Source organism: Protopterus annectens, chromosome 8.part0 (assembly GCF_019279795.1).
Source record: "Protopterus annectens isolate FY-2018-M chromosome 8.part0, PAN1.0, whole genome shotgun sequence".
In the NCBI taxonomy this organism is placed as follows: Eukaryota; Metazoa; Chordata; order Ceratodontiformes; family Protopteridae; genus Protopterus; species Protopterus annectens.
The window spans coordinates 689,935,222-689,953,180 of NC_056741.1; positions in this window are offsets into that span (position 1 = coordinate 689,935,222).

The window sequence follows — 17,959 nt, forward strand, 5'->3', positions numbered from 1 at the left end:
TGTAGGTAAACCATGTATGTAATATATACTTACATACACACAGACATATGCACACACACACACACACACACACACACACACACACACACACACACACACACACACACACACACACACACACACGCACACAATCACACACACCGACAAATTTAATATTATAGAACCCAAAATTAAGAAAACTTGACTGCATCCTCATGAGTTCTATGCAGTGATTATTGTTTTGCTGTTGCCTGTTACTATGCAGATTGTTTATCTTATCTTGTTTTTTTTTCTCCATTTAATTTATGTATCTATGTAGTTTGTTCTCCTACTCTTATTCATATTTATACATTCTGCATGACTGTCACTCACACATATATCCATCTCCCATCCCTGGTCCACCCTCCCCAGTCTCCGAGTCCGATAAGCACTCAGGCACTGCCTCAAAAAGCTGATGTCATCACGCACACCTCTGCACATTGATGACATTAGCCATAACTTAAAATGGTAAATCAAAATAAAAAAAAAATCGGGAATTGAAGGGGCCACTCAAAAATGCATGACACCACATTATTTTGCCTTCAGAACCAGTAAATACCGAGGAATTCGATACAGTTGAGAGGTATAAATAGAATGCAGTCAAATGATTGTGTCAATGCCTTGTATGTCATATGAAGTTACTAATGCTCTCCTTTTTTTTCTCTCACCCCAACCCTTATCTTCTCTCTCTCTCTCTGTTTTTTTTTTTTATGTGTTTGTTTTTTTTTTCTCCACAGCACAAAGGGATAGGCCTGGCCGACAGGATCCTCCTACTCCCACATCACTGGCTATGGCACCAAGTCCCAGCATGTCTGGGACACAACCTGGTAGCACCCCTTCTGCTGCTGCTACACTTTCTGGGCACTCAGATAGTTCTGCCCTATTCATAAGTTCATAGGATGATACTAGGCTATTGGCCCAGAGGCCCTTATAAGCCTAGCCAAGAATTTTGCCCGTGTCCCCACAAAGTCAGCACCTGTTTGTCCTGTCCAGCAGGGACATAGGTTGGATCCCAGGGGAATATGTTCTGTTCCCTATCCAGTCTTCCAGGTTCCTCTTAAAGAGGGCTAGAGAGGTACTATGCATGACATGGAGAGAGAGTCTAATCCATAGATGGGGGAGTCTTTGGGAGAGAAATCTATCCAGCTAACATGTTCTATTAATGTCACAGACCATGTTGAGGCCTTGCTTGTGGGTTGCAGCAACTCCATCAAGGCTGGGTCTGAGATGGCCTTGTATGCCAGACACAGGTCATCTCTGAGCAGTCTATATGAGACTGAGTAGAGGGACAGGACTTTTAGCCTATTAGTATAGGATAGGTGTTTGAGACCCTGGATTTTCGTGGTCAGGAGCCTCTGTAGTCTCTCTAGCTGCTGCACGTGCATGGCAAGGTACATGCCAAAGGGGGCATTGTACTCAATAATGGGTCTGATAAGGGAGGAGTATAGGGATGTTATGGCCTCCTTGTTCTTGGATGAAATACCCTTACTTAGGAGGTGGACCATGTAGAAAGCCTTCTGCACAACAGAGTCAACAAGGTGGTCAAAAGTCAGGTTGCTATCAGTCTGGGTGCCCAAGTCCCTCATGACTGATTGCATACTTAGTACATTGTTATTAATGTGATAATTAGTGGAGACTCCATTTTCCCCAAAGGGGGTAATGATGCATTTCCTGGCATTTAATTTGAGGCCATACTTCTGGTACCAGTCACTTGTTTGGGTAAGGCCCTCTTGGAGGATGTTCACATCACTAGGGGAATTTAAGACAGCACCCAGCTTGCAGTCATCTGCAAACTTGTTCAGTCACAGACCACTGGTTTTGGCTTGTACCTCAGAAAGGTATATCCCAAACAGTAGAGGCCCCAAGACCGATCCTTGAAGTACACCGCTCATTACTGGCCTACTACTAGAGGTGGCTTCCCCTATTTTGACTGAGTGGGTTCTATCAGTGAGCCAGTTAGCTACCCATCTGGTAACATACAGGTTGATGCCAAGCTGGAAGAGTTTATCTACTATGCCTGAGTAGGAAATAGTGTTGAAGGCTTTGGCTAGGTCAAGGTAGGAGGTGTGTACTGTCTTCCCCTCATCCATGGGCTTGGTGACTGTTTTGAAGAAGTCGACCAAGTTTAACAGGCATGATCTCCCTTTGACAAAACCAAATTGTTTAGGGTCAATTGTCTGGAGGTTGCCAATGTCGTTGTTTATAAGGTCCATAATAATGCATTTCATGGCCTTTCAGATAAGGTGGTTTAGCTGATGGGCCCATAATTACCTGGTCAGTGGACGCTCTACCTTGGTGTACACAGATCACAGTGGCTGTCCTCCATTTGGCTGTGATGAAGCTAGTGTTCAGGCTTTGGTTGAATAGGGTGCCGAATGGAGCTGACATCTTATGCCTGAGTTCATGTAGGACAGCCATGGATGTTGTTGGGTCCCATAGAGACTGCATTTTTTGCCTTTGAGAGGTCATTAAACACATGCTTCCTGGTGATAAGGGGATGGGGGCAGGTGCTGGGGATGTCCTGGTTTACTGATGGGGGGTACAGGGGCTGAAGTTTTCACTGAACCTGTCTGCCAGTAGGTTCGCTATAGCTATGGTGTCTGTGTATGTGGTGTTATTGACTACCAGTTCAGAGCAGATTTGGGTATTACCTTTCAGACTGCAGATGTATGTGAAGAAGGCCTTGTGATTGCCCTTAGTGGATGTGGCCAATTTGGACTTGAAATTAGCCTTAGAGGATTTTACCAGTGACCTTATTTGCTTGTTAAGACAAAAGAGAGATTGCTTCCAAATTGGCACCTGCATCTTCTTGGTCCTGGATAGCAATTTTTTTCTTTTTATTATAGAGTTTGTTTATTGCTGCTGTCCACCAGACAGGTTTACTCTTCCTTGAGAAAGAAAAGTTGGTCCTGTCAGGTATTGCTGAGTCCATACAACTATGTAGGTGCTCATATAGTTTTCTGGTGTAGGCATGGACATTAGTGATAGTTACTACTGAAGGGACATGGCTGAGAAGCTGCTAATACTTACAATGGTTCCCTCAAGGAACACTGGCATATTGTGGGTGATTTTTTTTCACCCACAATAAACTGCAAGGGTTGGTGTATGCCTACACCAGATGGAGACACTGCTATCCATTATTGTACTGAATAACATAAGAATAGGCAGATATCAGACGCTGCAGCCATTAGCGCAGTGAGGTGACAGTGATGATAGACCAGCGGGTGATGACTCGATTCTCACTGTCACCCAGCTTGATGTCCATGGGTTTGCAATGTCCCCACCCACACCCCAACCATGGTGTTCACCCACATCTTGCATCCTTCACCATCCGTGTGTTTTGTCTTGTATGTCCTGTCTGCCTGTGATTGCTTCCTTACCTACCCAAAACATAACTAAGTTCCTTCACCAACATTCCTGTCTCTCTCTCTCTCTCAAAAACAAAATAAAGGGCACATGTCATCCCACACATATCTCTCCATTTGGCACAAATGTCATCTTGACACCCTTGATTTGGTCCAATTGGTTATACAACATGATTGTGTTGTGGTCACCCCTTTCTCTTGGGCTGACTCTGCAAATTCGGCTAATATTCTGCCCATCTGAACATTTTTTACTTTTGAAGAAGTGATCACTATGGTTCTTTCCTACATCCATTCTGCACATCCCTGCCCTGCTGTCACATTGTTCTCCCCCTTGCTCCCCATTTCATGACTTTCCTATCTTTTCCATTTCTTTTCTTTAAAGCATAATTCCATGATGGTGAGCATCACACACCAACGCATGGCTACGGCAAAAAGTAGTCTTAAGTGTTATATAAAGCTCATTGGAAACCAGTACCATCTAGCCCAAAAACGTACATATTACTCCACTGAGTGCATGAACACATGCTGACACAGAGTCACTTAATTAGCACGTATGTTTTAAAGACTTCATACCAACTATCACACTTTATAATTTGGATTTACATGTAAAAGTATTTGAAACTATTACATACATCTAAAGTCTAACCCAGTACCATCTGACCCCAAACATGAGTGGATCAATGCATTAATAGATAGTGCTACAGACTCAGTTGAGTAACAGGTATACGTTACAGACAGAATAGCAAATGGCAGACTTAACTGCTATGGCATACACATGCTATTTAACCGAATTTCTGGCTGCAGGTTTTAATTCACTTAATGCAGTGATAAGTTCCTTTTTGGGACCAGATGGTACTGGTTCTGAATACAGCTGTAGCTAATACATTTAATTACTTTTGTATTAGTGTTGCTTAGTGATGGTGCACATCGCACCCCATCACGCACTAATGCTTTATAAAAATAAATTGAGATCGCGCAATAAGGTGTTATAAAACATTAATGGGGATCGCACAATGATGATTCAAACAAAATTAATGGGAAGATATGACATTGGTGATATGGGGAGCAAGCACTAGGAAGTACAAAGGGAAATCCTTGCTAAACTGTGGCAGTTACTATTGATTGTATAAAATACATCTGCTACTTAACTGACTTTGTGGCAGCATGTGTTATTGGAAGAGGATATTACTGGGTTCAAATATGGGTATAGGTAGTAACTTTACAAGTATGCATGATACTTTTAAATATATTTACTTATATTGCTGCTGTTCAACATTGCTTTGCAATGGTGCATGATGCTCACCATTGTGCAATTTTGCTTTAAAGAAAAGAAATGGGAAAGACAGGAAATGGTGAAATGGTGAGCAAGCAGGGGAAGAGCAATGTGAAAGGAGGGGAGGAATGTGCAGGATGGATGTACAAAAGAACCATAGATATCAATTTCTTCAATGGTAAAACATGATCATATATACAAAATATTACCTGAAATTGGACTGTCACCTCTAGAGAGAGGAGAGTGAGCAATGTTGGGGAAGGGCCGTAGGTATGTCTGGGGCAAGTAAGTTGAGTATGTGAGGAAGCAATTTCTGACAGACAGGGCATACATACAAGACAAGAAACAGGGATAGTGAAGGACACAAGAGGTGGTTGAACACCATGGTTGGGGTGAGGGTGGGGAAATTGAGGACCCATGCACATCAAGCTGGCTGACACAATTGAGTCCTCACTCACTGGATTGCCATTACTGTCTCCTCACTACACCACTGGCTGCAGTGCTTGACATCTGCCACTACTTCAGGTATTTTGAACCATGATGGAGAGCAGGCAGTCAGCGTACACCCACAGTGTTGCACACAATCCTACACAGTAGTTCTTCCTGGGTGATAAAATCACCACCTTTGCCACTGCTTCTGGCGGGAACCACAGGCCTATCCTCCAGAGTTGAAATACTTGATGGGCCAGGTAGTGGAGGGGCAGCAGAGGGGGTGCTTCCAGGTCATACACCAGATGTGCTGGGCAGCGGTGCTATAGCTGGTGGAGTGGGGGCAGGAGGATCCTCTGGGTCAGACCTACAGGCCTACCCCACTGTGCTGTGGGGGAAAAAACAAATAAAAAGGGAAGATAAGGGTTTGGGTGAGAGAAAAAGAAGGGAGAAGATTAGTGATTTCATATGTGAAATACAAATCATTGATACAATTATTTGACTCTGTTCTTTAACCTTTACTTTTAACACTACAAACTGCCAACAAATTTCTTGATTACTCTTAAGACTGCACAGTTATAGCAGATGCACACTATAGTACAGATTGCAGCAAGCAATCCTTGATGTGTCATATAATGCACATATATGTTCCAATTATACATATTACAGTTTACAGCAGGTAATTTGTGCCACTGGTATAGAGGTATGAAGTTATATTGCAATAATGATGAAAACCTAACAGTATTGTATATGCTGTTTTTGAACCCACAACCACTGACTACTCTCTAATACTGTACTGTTCATTTTGTCATGCGGACTACTGCATGTCTACTTTCCTTTTACAGGTTAGAGATGCATGCTCACTGTTATTTAAGAATATGGAACTGTTTCTTTGTGCTACAGACTAAGCTATGCATACTTTACAGCTGAGATATGCATGCAAACTAAGCTGTCTTTAACTTTTAATCCTACAGTAACAGTACTGTTGTGATGCATACATACCACATTCGTCTTGCATCCTTGCCAGTCGTGCTGCATGGGATCTCACATTCGATGCTCCCTCCATGGCACCTGAGGAAAAAAACAAAACAGAACAGAATACCATTATGAATTCCTGTCTTGACTATATTCAACTTTTAACTCTTACAATTAGTCACTCTAATTGATACTTACACATCAGTGGGGTGTTCCCCATACTAAATTCCCTGATCCAATGGTCGAAAGTACCCCACTTCCTCCTTCAGACGTCATCAAAATGATGTCAGCATTGTTCACCAGTGCGAAAGATACCTGTAGCACTGTTCAAAGCCCTGCCAAAACTATTCCTGGCTTCAGATTTATATTTTGAGCCTAAATAGTCCCATTGCAGCAACATGCGCCTTTACTCCTTAGCCAGAAGTGTAATAGACTCCTGAACACTCCACCTCTCCACTCAGAAGTGCACTCCCTCACTAAAAACACCAGACATCACTTCAAGAGATCAAGCCCAATGTAGAATGAGTGCTCCCCACCAACTGCATTTTGAATCCTGATGCTTTCCTGCCAATTGCACAAATTAACCGTACTGAGAGGGCACTTTTTGATTATGCAACCTTTGAAAAAGTTGCACATTCCTTTGCATCGCGCAGACATGGCAGTCAAGGGTGTGCACTGCCAGGCAATGTGTTTGCATGATTGTAAGCAATGCACAGCAGTGGCAAGCAATGGAATTTCAAGGTTATTTGATATGCAGGCATTTGTGTAAATGTGCTAGTAAAATGAGAAGGCCATGCCAGTCCAGGTAGCACAAATATATTTGCATGAACATAGTACGCAGTATACCCACACTCATACTTGTGATAATAAATGGACAATACATAGATACATAGGTAAATAACTGATACAATATTACTGTCTCAGCCCATATGCATGTAAATATTAATATCAGCTATACTATGTCAAGTGTTATAAGTGAGAGTGACTATAATGTGAAGTGAAACAACATTAAAAGTATATGGAATATGCTGTATTCAAACCTTGGCCAATGTGTATGGTAGTCCTACACTTTCAGCTGTTGACAGAAGAAGATTGAGAAAATCATGGTGCATGTTGCACTTCATTGCTATAATCGGCAATTTCACAACAGTAAAACAAAGTTTGCACATCCTGTACTAGAAACCAGGACCATTTTCAATTCAGACCTGCACTTAGCACCTGCTGCCACATGGTTACTAACATGTCATTCCCTATTTTAGTATTCATTGTAAAGTTCTCACTGTTAAATGCAGTGGAATACTGCTTACAGTGATTGCTCGATGCCCAATAGTACTAACTGAATGCATACGGTTTATGTCTGTGGCTATCTGAGTCCTGTCTGCAACCTGTTTAGTCCGTTTGTCCAGTTTGTGCACTGTTGCATTTCATGCAAACCAGATAAGCACAGCCAAACACATTTGTTCTAACAGCTCATCACTCAAACACTGCCCCTCCCCCCCAAAAAATAGGAACAAAAAGTGAGAAATAGTTGAAATGAGGAAAAACAATTTATGGCAGTGCCCCAAGCAAATTTAAATGAAGAAAACTCAAGAAAGGGAAAAACAATTGCCATGCTGTGATATAATCCACTTTTGTGACCAGCAACATTATATGCATCAGTCCTCTCAGTTGTCCAAATTTTTGCAGAATGTCCAAATTTTTGCTTTATACTTTTTGGGCTGTTCCTTGTAAAATTTGTAGGTTTTTGGAAAATCACTGAAGATTGAAGTCAGTAAATAATGACATACATTTGAGTTTCATACTTCATATCCTTCAGAAAATGCATGCTAACACAAATGCTATCATTCTAGCTACTTTCTAAATTTATAAAAACAATATTTAAAATTTGTCCCTATTTTTAGGCTTTTGTCCACATTTCTTGCACTAAAAGGTTGCGAGTTATGAGTTGCATTCATATTAGAGGTTTCATGACCAGCAATACTGGTGTGAGCCACGAAACCCTTGCTTATTCTCACTGCACCTCATTAATATGCATGGCGTGATGCTGCACAATGAGCAACATTGCATTCCTGAAATGTGTAGGCTCTGTGCGAAACCTACACAAATTTTATTGAATCCCCAGGTCAATGTTTCTTTTAAAAATAAAACAAAATAGAATTCTTTTAGGTTTTGCATCCTAAAACATTTAAATAATAAAATAGTGCACATACACGCACACACAGATATAGACACACACACACATATATGCACACACATAAGTTCATTACTCACACTTGCAGAAGATAGCATGGCTCATATTCTGTGCACAGAGCTGCTGAGAGTCAGTACCAGTGCTAGCGTAGTGAACATAGTTTTCACAATTATTCTATTAGTATGTATATTAAAATGACATGTAACATAACATAATACAATGTACAGCATAACATAGCATGGCTTATTAACAAGCAATACATAAGGAGACAGAACGTCATTTTTCTTACTTTATACATTTTTAGAACCACATATTTATCCAGCTTTTTCTAAAAACTTTCCAAATGATTTCTTGTTTTTAATTTTCTGAGATAAAGTGCCTCAGCTATGGCTCAAAACCATTTAAACGTTTTATTCCTTATAACATGAGGTAGTTAAAATTTTAATGCATTCACTTTAAATTTAATTCCAACTGGAACTCTGGCTGCTGAAAGGTCTCATTATTCAGGAAAGCTTTATAGGCCAATGTTAAATAACCTCTAAATCTTTTACATCACACTGAGTTTAGCCACAAAGTCTGTAGTCTTTGAAATTATTTTTTTCTGTTCAAGTTATTTATTTCTTAGGTCAGAGTACATTGCACATTTTCTAATTAATGTTTTCTTGTAAAGGGACCAAATGCCTTATCCATATTTTTGCTTAATGAAATCACAATACTTTGATCTCTTCAGCTAATACATTTTAGAAGACATAAGGCTGCCTTAGATGCTTGTTTATTGACCAGATCAATATGTTCTATAACAGTATGGCAATTGTTTATTAATATATTTTAATAAGCTATTTCAAGAGTTTGCTTAAATCCTACCAGAATGGCACATTATATGCTATACATGCAAGCAATGTTATTGACTATTGATTCCTGTTACATCCACATGAGACTTGCAATTCTGTACTGACAGAGAGTAGGTTGAGAACAGGTAAACTGTGTAGTCTTTACCTTTGGCTACAAATCATTTTAGTACATATGTTTGAATCAGTTATGCAAAACCACATGCACGCACACACACAATCCTTGGTGCTGAAATTTTATAAAGCTGTTTGTAATGTATGTTAACATGTATTGCATTTTAATGATTTTTCACCAGGTGTACACTATTAATATTTTTCTTGCAGTTCATATAGTACATAGGTTCGTACTAGGCTAACTGCCCTTGTTGGCCATTTTAAGCCTAGCCAGTTACCCCATGCAAGAATCAAACCCTGCACCTTGTGTCTGTAAGGTAAACACCTTAACCATTATGTCAACCTCCCACCCACAGAGGCAAAAAATTTGAAGAGATCAGAGCAAGTATATATTCATGAGTGATGACTAAATGCAAACCAATATGAAATATATCATCATTTATTTGGATGGTAGAATGTGTGTCTTGATGATTCAGCCTACAACCATACACCTCTGCACAGTTTCTCTTTGTAATATGCATATTTATTTCTAAATGATGCCTATACTTTTTGTTTGCTATCATCTAGCAATAGAAATAGATGTGTAACAATAGCATGTGCGTTTAGAATGCCATGGGTTTAATAGCACTGGGAACCTAATAAGTCATGATATTTTGTCATAACATATTCATTTTAGAACAACCTATCACAGCAGTCATACTTCCAAGTAGCAGGCTTGTAAGACCTTGAGCTAGGTGAAAATACTATTTGCACAGTGTCACCTATGAGGTGTCACAGCCAGGCTTCTGAACCATAACACTATCTCAGTACAAGATGGTGAGCAGTGTCACTGTAGTGTCACTGTCAATGTCACAATGGTTTCTAAGTCTTCTAAACTGGACCATCAGCAGCATATCTTCAGAGGAACTGATCCCATAAGCAAAGACATAATAATATTCTCTACAAGACCCTTTTATATATAGCTTGAGAGGCCATGTAAGGGAAACAACATCACACTGCCAGAAGGGGACAACAGAAATGCCAGCAGTGCTGTGGGATGGAAAGAAAGGAAACAGTCAGATACTAGAGGAGTTAAATGACAGTCAAATGGAGAAATTTGCCCAGTTAGAACATCTTTTGTCTAATGAGGTGACTGTTTTCTACTCTATTAAGCTATTAGAAATTTAACTTTATAAAATATTTTGTATATAGTGCTATAACATGGTATTTCTAAATAATAATGTTTAAAAATATTTTGTTACTTATGGAATGGTTATAAAACTTTATATTTAAAAGGTATATTGTTAAAAAAAGGAATTTGTCTTGTTTGTGGAAATCTATACCTTTAAAAAAATGGGAGAATGCTGTGTTAATTGCATGCAATTAATATAAATGGTTTAGGGTGTCTGTATAAAAGAAGGGAGTAATGTTATGTCAGTATTCCTTGAAGGTGAAAAGCCGAGGTACCAGAAATAAACTGCTTGAGAATTTTTCACCCTGGTGTTATGTCTGTCTGAAATCTTGCTACTTTTGTGTTTGTTTATTATAAGCATTGTGGAGTGGAAGTGGCTGGTTTTTCATTGTGATGATGATAATCTGTATGATTATTAATTTACTGCCTCAAGATATTTTCTGCTATTTTATCAGGTCCATAGTGTTGACTGCTCAGTGCCTGGCATGAATATGTTATTGCTTCTTATACCATTACTAGCAATCCCTTGAATTAAGGATGTTGTGAGGGACTCAATAATCCAGACCTAGAGTCACTGACCTACCCATGAAAAATGTAGATGTTTCTATACAAGACAGCACTGTTTTCATTTATTTAATTTCCTTCCTGATCTATTCTTATTGTCTAGTTCTGAAAAAAATAGCAAACCAACATTTGAGTAGCACTGTGTGATGGTACAGTGGTTACATTGTTGCCTCACAGCAAGCAGCTCTGTGGTTCGATTCTCGGGTACAGTGCCTTCTGTGTGGAGTCTGCATGTCCTTCCTGCATCTGTGTGGGTTTCCTCTGGGTGCTCTGGTTTCCTCCCACATTACAAAGACATGTATCTGGAGTGTTTCTCCCTGGGCCTCCACTGAAAATTGGCTTTGTTCCAAGTCAGACTTTCCCAGTAAACAAATGTTAAATACATAAATGGTGAAATGAAATGAATAACATTACTGATAGCTACTTGTGCTGAATAATGTAGTCTAGCTGAAGTACATCTTCAGTGTATATCTGTGCTCTTTCATTTGAAAACCTGAGCAGCTTGGTCAAGATTGCTCTAGGAGTACCAAATTTGATTTGAAAATGTAGAATCATGGAATTCAAGTTGGCATCCAGTCCATAGAACTAGTATCTGAGGATTAGTATCTTACTGTTAGGAAAACTAACATCAGCAAGATCACTGATGCTACTGTGGCAGTCTTCCCACTTAAAACAAGGCATGTTCCAGAGAAAACATTGGTAGTACTTCTCCAGGTTATTTAGAATATCTTCTTATTCTTTTTCATGTCATACATACGTAAGAAATGGCAGGGAGGATAATAAAGCTGTATTTCTGCATCTTGATGTCTTTTTGTAGGTCTTGGTTGGCAAAAGTGTGTCAAACAAGAGTAATGTCTTAAAGGAGACATCAGTGTACTGGGTTGTGATTAGTGGGCTGCAAAACCTTTGTTTGCTGAATATCTGTACTGTGCAGGTCCTGGTATTTGTCCTAACACTTTTCCTTGATCTTTTGAACAAGGAAGATATGTGTTTTGTCTGAATCCACTAGTACTTCTTCAGTGAGTGCAAGGAAACATTCCTTGACTAAAAAGTAATGCAATGTCTTGGTCACTTCCATACACTGGCCGGTTTGTCTTTTAGAAGACAGTAAAACCTTTATGACATTTAGCACAGACAGAGAGAAAAAGAGTTATGCACTATGAATTTCACCTTCTAGCCTTATGTTTGGATACATCTGTCTTTATTCTTCAATCAAAAACTGCATGGATTAAAGCATGTCACTTAACTAGAGAGTACTTCAGGGCTAATCCCTGAAAACATGCACTTCTATCTCCTTGGGCTGTCATGTTGACAAGTGAATAAAACATAGATATACATAGATATGGCTGTATTCCACAAGTCTTTTGTAATTTACTTATTGTTTCATATGTGAAGAATGTACCAGTAAGACGTCCAAATTATTTTCATACTTCTAAATTAAATTAAAAAAATTCAGACATTATGCCATCTGGTTTTACAGCTTTATTGATGGTTTGTTTAGTATGCATCTTGGTTCTTCGATGCTAGATAGATCAGTAAAGATTGTCTTACAGAATGCTAAGGAAAACATTTAATAGAGGTACCTGTTACAGAAAGAACCATCTGTGCTAAGTACCTTTTAACTGAGAATTATGTAAACCTGCACAAAAGATGCACTTAAAATGTCTACATGTAGAGCACAGATACTGACACAACTGAGCACATGTGACCTTGTTTGTTGATAGAGGAGCAAAGAAATAGGTTGATACATACATGTAGGATTTTCAGATGCATGAACAACATTGGGAGACTACATATGTTTATATACCAATTCAGGACTGCAGCATATTTGACAATTTCAGTTACTCCAAGGTACATTGATATAGGAGTTAGTATACATAACAGGTTGTGGGAGCACAAATCCTCTTGCAGTACATGCTTTAAAACAGATACACTGATTTTTTTTATTTCCGCTGTTATTCTTAGAAAAACCTTTTTAGTGTTTTCACTTTTCAGTATCAAACATTTGCAGATGAAAATTTATCATTCATCCTTTTGCTAGGCATTGTTTAATAAATATTATATACAGGACTACAGGACTAACACCACCTGTCATAATTTAGGCTATATAAGGACTCATCTATATACTGGTTGAGAAGTGTTCTAAGGGGATGTTATCAAACCTGTGGAAATGTCGGTTCTAACTGCCAAAGAATGGTGAGAGATGCAACAAAGGTGAGCTCTAGAGTATTGGCTTGTTGTCTGGCTTTCACAACGTGGACTAAGGTCCCCTACTTTTTTGTGCTGATATCTAAACAGTAATCATTAAATCAGAATATACACAACAGTTTCCTGAATCTGTGACAGTATGTCTTCTTCTTTCAATAAATACATAAACTATGTAACACTAAATATGCAGCTGTGTACACCTTTTTCCAAGGACAAAATATGAATGTATTCAACATTGTGAAGTGAGCAAACTCACTTCAACTTGATGAGAGAGCTACCTTTGCCCTTTCACCACTTTTACTGATGTATTTTTTATTTTTTATTTATTCACATACATATGTATATGTATGTATGCATGCATCTAAGCATTTATTTAATTAGTTGTTTATTTTTTTATAAAACCAAAGAGCACTCCAAAGGATAAATGCCTCGTTGAATGAAAAGAAGCTTAAATAAAATAATCCAACAGGGTATACAACAAAACAAACATGTAGAAGGACCATAAAAGTAAACTTCAAGCACATTTATTTAAAAGGAACCCATTGGACAAGAACAGGCAAGTGCTTTCTCAGTTCGCTTCATCAGACCAAAATATTGTGTGCAATATTTTGGGGTCTGATGAAGCTAACTGTGAAAGTGATTACCTGTTCTTGTGCACTGTGTTTGTTTTAACAAACATGCTTGAAGTTGACTTTATGGTCCTTCTACGTGTTTGCTTCATTGTATACACTGTTGGATTATTTTAGTTAAATTTATTTTTTTTGTTTGGTATAGTTCAGCTGAGCAAAGCACTTGCTCAGAGGAAGCTGGGGAGATATATAAAACTTGTACTAGATATAAAGCAGTAATGAAATTATGATATGGAAAAACATCAATACATAAAATAATCAATGCAGTTGGAATACTAATCTAATATTAACACAAAACCTTTAACATTTATAGTAACACAATGAAATTGTGATGACAGCAACAGCATAAACCAGATTGCACAGGTTCCCTGTGCTTAGTGCAGATGTATAGAGGAGAAGGTTCAAATCAAAGCACAGGATTAATGGCTACATTAGATATCTGTATATCTGAAAAACAATGCATACTGCGGTACAGAATACAAAAGATTTGAGATCTAGATGAACATGCAGTGTAGCCTAGAAGAGGGAATGCATTTTGTGAAATATGACACACAAAGGGTCTGCACATCCAAAACTTGAGAGACTGATAGGCCGAATTCCAACTACATTATGAAATAATAAACCAATAATCCACAACTGTGTGTGGGTATATCAGGACTTACCCATGGCTGGTGTGGTTTGATCACTAGGGTGAAGTCCAAGTGATTAAACTAAGCCAGCCATGGGTATATCCTGATATACTCACAAACAGAAGTAGATTATTGTTTTTATACAACAACATTATTTAGGAAAGAAATAATGCAACTGCAAAAGGAGACGTCTGTCTTCTTCCTTGATATTCTAATGTACTGCACATGCATATGGGACTTACGTTGCTATGCTTGCATAGTACACCAGTGCAGGAGAAGCCATGGAGAAGGTGGAGTTGATGGGCAGCAATAAAACACCAGTGATGGAAGTGGAGATGTTCTTTTTGTTGAGCAAAGTATTATGAGCAGAATATAGCATAGATTGGAAAACTATGTAATGGCAAAAGCGAACTGTAATCTGCATAGACACCTCTTTGGCAGTTTATAAAACAATTTTTTGATGTCTTGGGGAAAAGGGTAAGCTAGTCTACAGTTTTGATATGTGAAATGTGAAGGTGGACACTGCATGGTGATTTTATTGAGTAGGTGCCCTCAGAAAATATGCATTGTAATTCAAGGAAGCATGTAAAATTGCACTATCCTAATAATGTCTGGAAAGGCAGACATTTTCTGGGTAATATAAGGCAGTGTACATAGTTATTAAGAGAATATTAATCATTCCACAGCTTAGTTCAATACATGGAAAAGACCTTAGAGAGAAACAGATCTTCAGTATTTAACCTACTTGCTACTAGACCGCAGTGCATTTCCTTCCTCTAAACTCTTTATTCAAGAGGAGTCATGCAATCTAAGATACTTTGGAAATTATGCCACAAGCATTATGACAGCATGGGATGCAGTATAACCTTGATCTTTTTTTGCATGGAATCTTCTCATAGGTTCATAAATTACATATTAGGCTACCTGCCCTTGCTGGCTATTTTAAGTCTAGCCAGTTTCCTTTTTTCTGCTCAAATTAACCTATCCCATTTGGTTAGAGATAAGTCTTACCCATCCCATGGTCAATAATTATATATTACTCCTAATGAAAATAACTGGGATCATATCATAGATAATATGAGGGGCACATGCAGTACAGGAGGTAATTTTTTTTTTTTTGCCATCCATAGATCCAAGTTGCACTTATATATTGACAAGAATGTCCTTTGTTTTATGTGGATGGGGAGTCTGTTCCAGAGCAGTGGTATAATCTGTGAGATACACCTGTCCCTCCAAACCTTTCTATTGATGTTGCAGAAGAGGGTTCCTAGACCAAATATTTCTGATGCCATTTGACTCACCAATGTGCAGTAAACCCATCAGTATTGGGTCAGAGTATACCGTGTATGCCAGACACAATTCACCACTTAGCAGTCCATAAGATAATGAGTATAGTGACAGGTCTTTGAATCAGTCTATGTAGTACATGTTGTTTAGACCTTGTATCTTTTAAGCAAGGTGTTTCTGTGGGCATTTCAGTTGTTGCATGTGTCTAGGCAGATACATGCCAAAGGGTACATTATATTCAATGACTGGCCTAATGGGGGCATATTTAAGGGAGACAATGGCATCCCTAGATATAGACACAATCCATTTGTTTATAAGCTATGCAATAAAGAGGAGCTTTCTTATGACAATAGACACATGTTGGTTAAAGGTTAAGTCACTGACTGCAAACTTTCCCTAATCCTGAACAATTGGGTCATCTCTTAGGGAAGTATTGTCAATGTGGTAATTCTCAAAGTGTGGTGGATGACTTCCAAAAGGATACAATGATGCATTTTTGGCGTGTAGTTTTAGTCCATGATTTTGGTACCAGTTATTTATTTGGGACAAATTTTCCTGCAGGATGTCTAAGTCATTTGGGAATTCAGTGATTGCTCCTAGCTTGCAGTCATCTGCAAACTTAGTCAGAGAGAGACCTTTGGTATTGGCTTTTACCTCAGAAAAGTAGATGCCAAACTGGAGGGGGTCTTAGCACATAACCCTGGAAGAGTCCATTGGTGACTAGTCTTTGTTTAGTTAACTTTCCATACTTTGATTTCCTGCATCCTATCTGTGAGCTATACTTAGGAATCTAGTGAGTGACATTAGGGTTTATTCCCAGTTTATTTAGCTTTCTACAATGCCTGAGTGGGGAATTCTGCCAAAAGCTTTGGCCTGGTGAAGATAATGTGTGTATACTTTTTTGACTTCTTACAATAATAGGTACAGATAACTGTACTACCAGCATACATAATTTGCAAGCTATTCTGTGTAAATGCTGAACATTGTTGAGTTTAAAATATAAGTTGAAATATGTTAAGCAGTTTAAATTATCACAAATAACTTGTAGTGCTGTCAAGACCACATTTTTTTATTAATTCCGTGCTTAATATAACTAGCAGGACATGGAGCAAACAAATCTCTATGCACTACAAACAATAATGAATGGATCTCTAGTCCAGTGTTACAGGAGGGTGTCAATGTTACATTATCTACATGACATGCAACCCTGTCACTCCTGTGGGTCCTTTCTTTAGTGCTTCTATTTTGTTCTACATTCCTTGCATCTACCTTCAACACTATCTAACCCATTTAACTGACATCTTCCATATTTTGTGTTCATTTTACACATTTATCATTACCTTTTAAAATATAAAAAGGTACTGTTCAACCAAACAAACTGCCCACTCACCCTTTCACCTTTGCATGTTTCTGATCTACATTGGTATGCTTGTCTTATCAGCTGTTTTTTCATGTTGACACCCTGTCTCCTCATTTCTGCTTTTTCTTTGCTTTCTTGCTATGCTTTGTTCAGCATGTGGCTAGTGTCCATAATGTATTCCATGCGTCTGTTTCAACACCTCCTTATACTTGCCTTTTATTCTCGGCTGTGCGCTCTCCAGCTTTATGTATTTCCATGTATGGGCATTGCATGATGAGGCTGCAGTTTAAGAGCTGCATCAGTATACAGATTTGGCTGCTTACACTAGGACACTGTGTGTGGATAGATGGCATTTCCTGCCCAACAAAATTCTGTGCCCTCTGTGCTCCACTGTTCGTGAAAATGGGAGAGGCATAGAGGAATGTAGAGATTAGATGAGTGTGAGCTATAGTAGTTTAGGTTGCAGGAGAAAAGAAGGGTTTAATCCTACAGAGAGTGCCAAGTTTTTTGTTGACAGTCTTTATAGCATTGTTGATATGGATGTTGAAGTTCAGATTGTTGTCGATGGTGATACCAAGTAATTTGGTGGTAGGGTAAGGTGATATTATAGTACTATTGGTGGATGTCACAGAGAAATTAAGAGGAGAATACTTTAGAGTAGGATTGAAGAGGAGGAGTTTGGGATTTTTAGGGTTCAAAAGACGACAACGCTGTGTGAACCATTGTTCAACTGTGTTAAATACCTTCTGAGTAAGAGAGTGAAGATCTTGGAAGGAAGTAGCTGAACATATCAGTGTGGAGTTATCAGCATACTGTATGCACATGGCTTGGGGGATTGCTAGATGAAGATCGTTAATAAATATAGAGAAGAGGAAAGGTCCTAGAATCAACCCCTGAG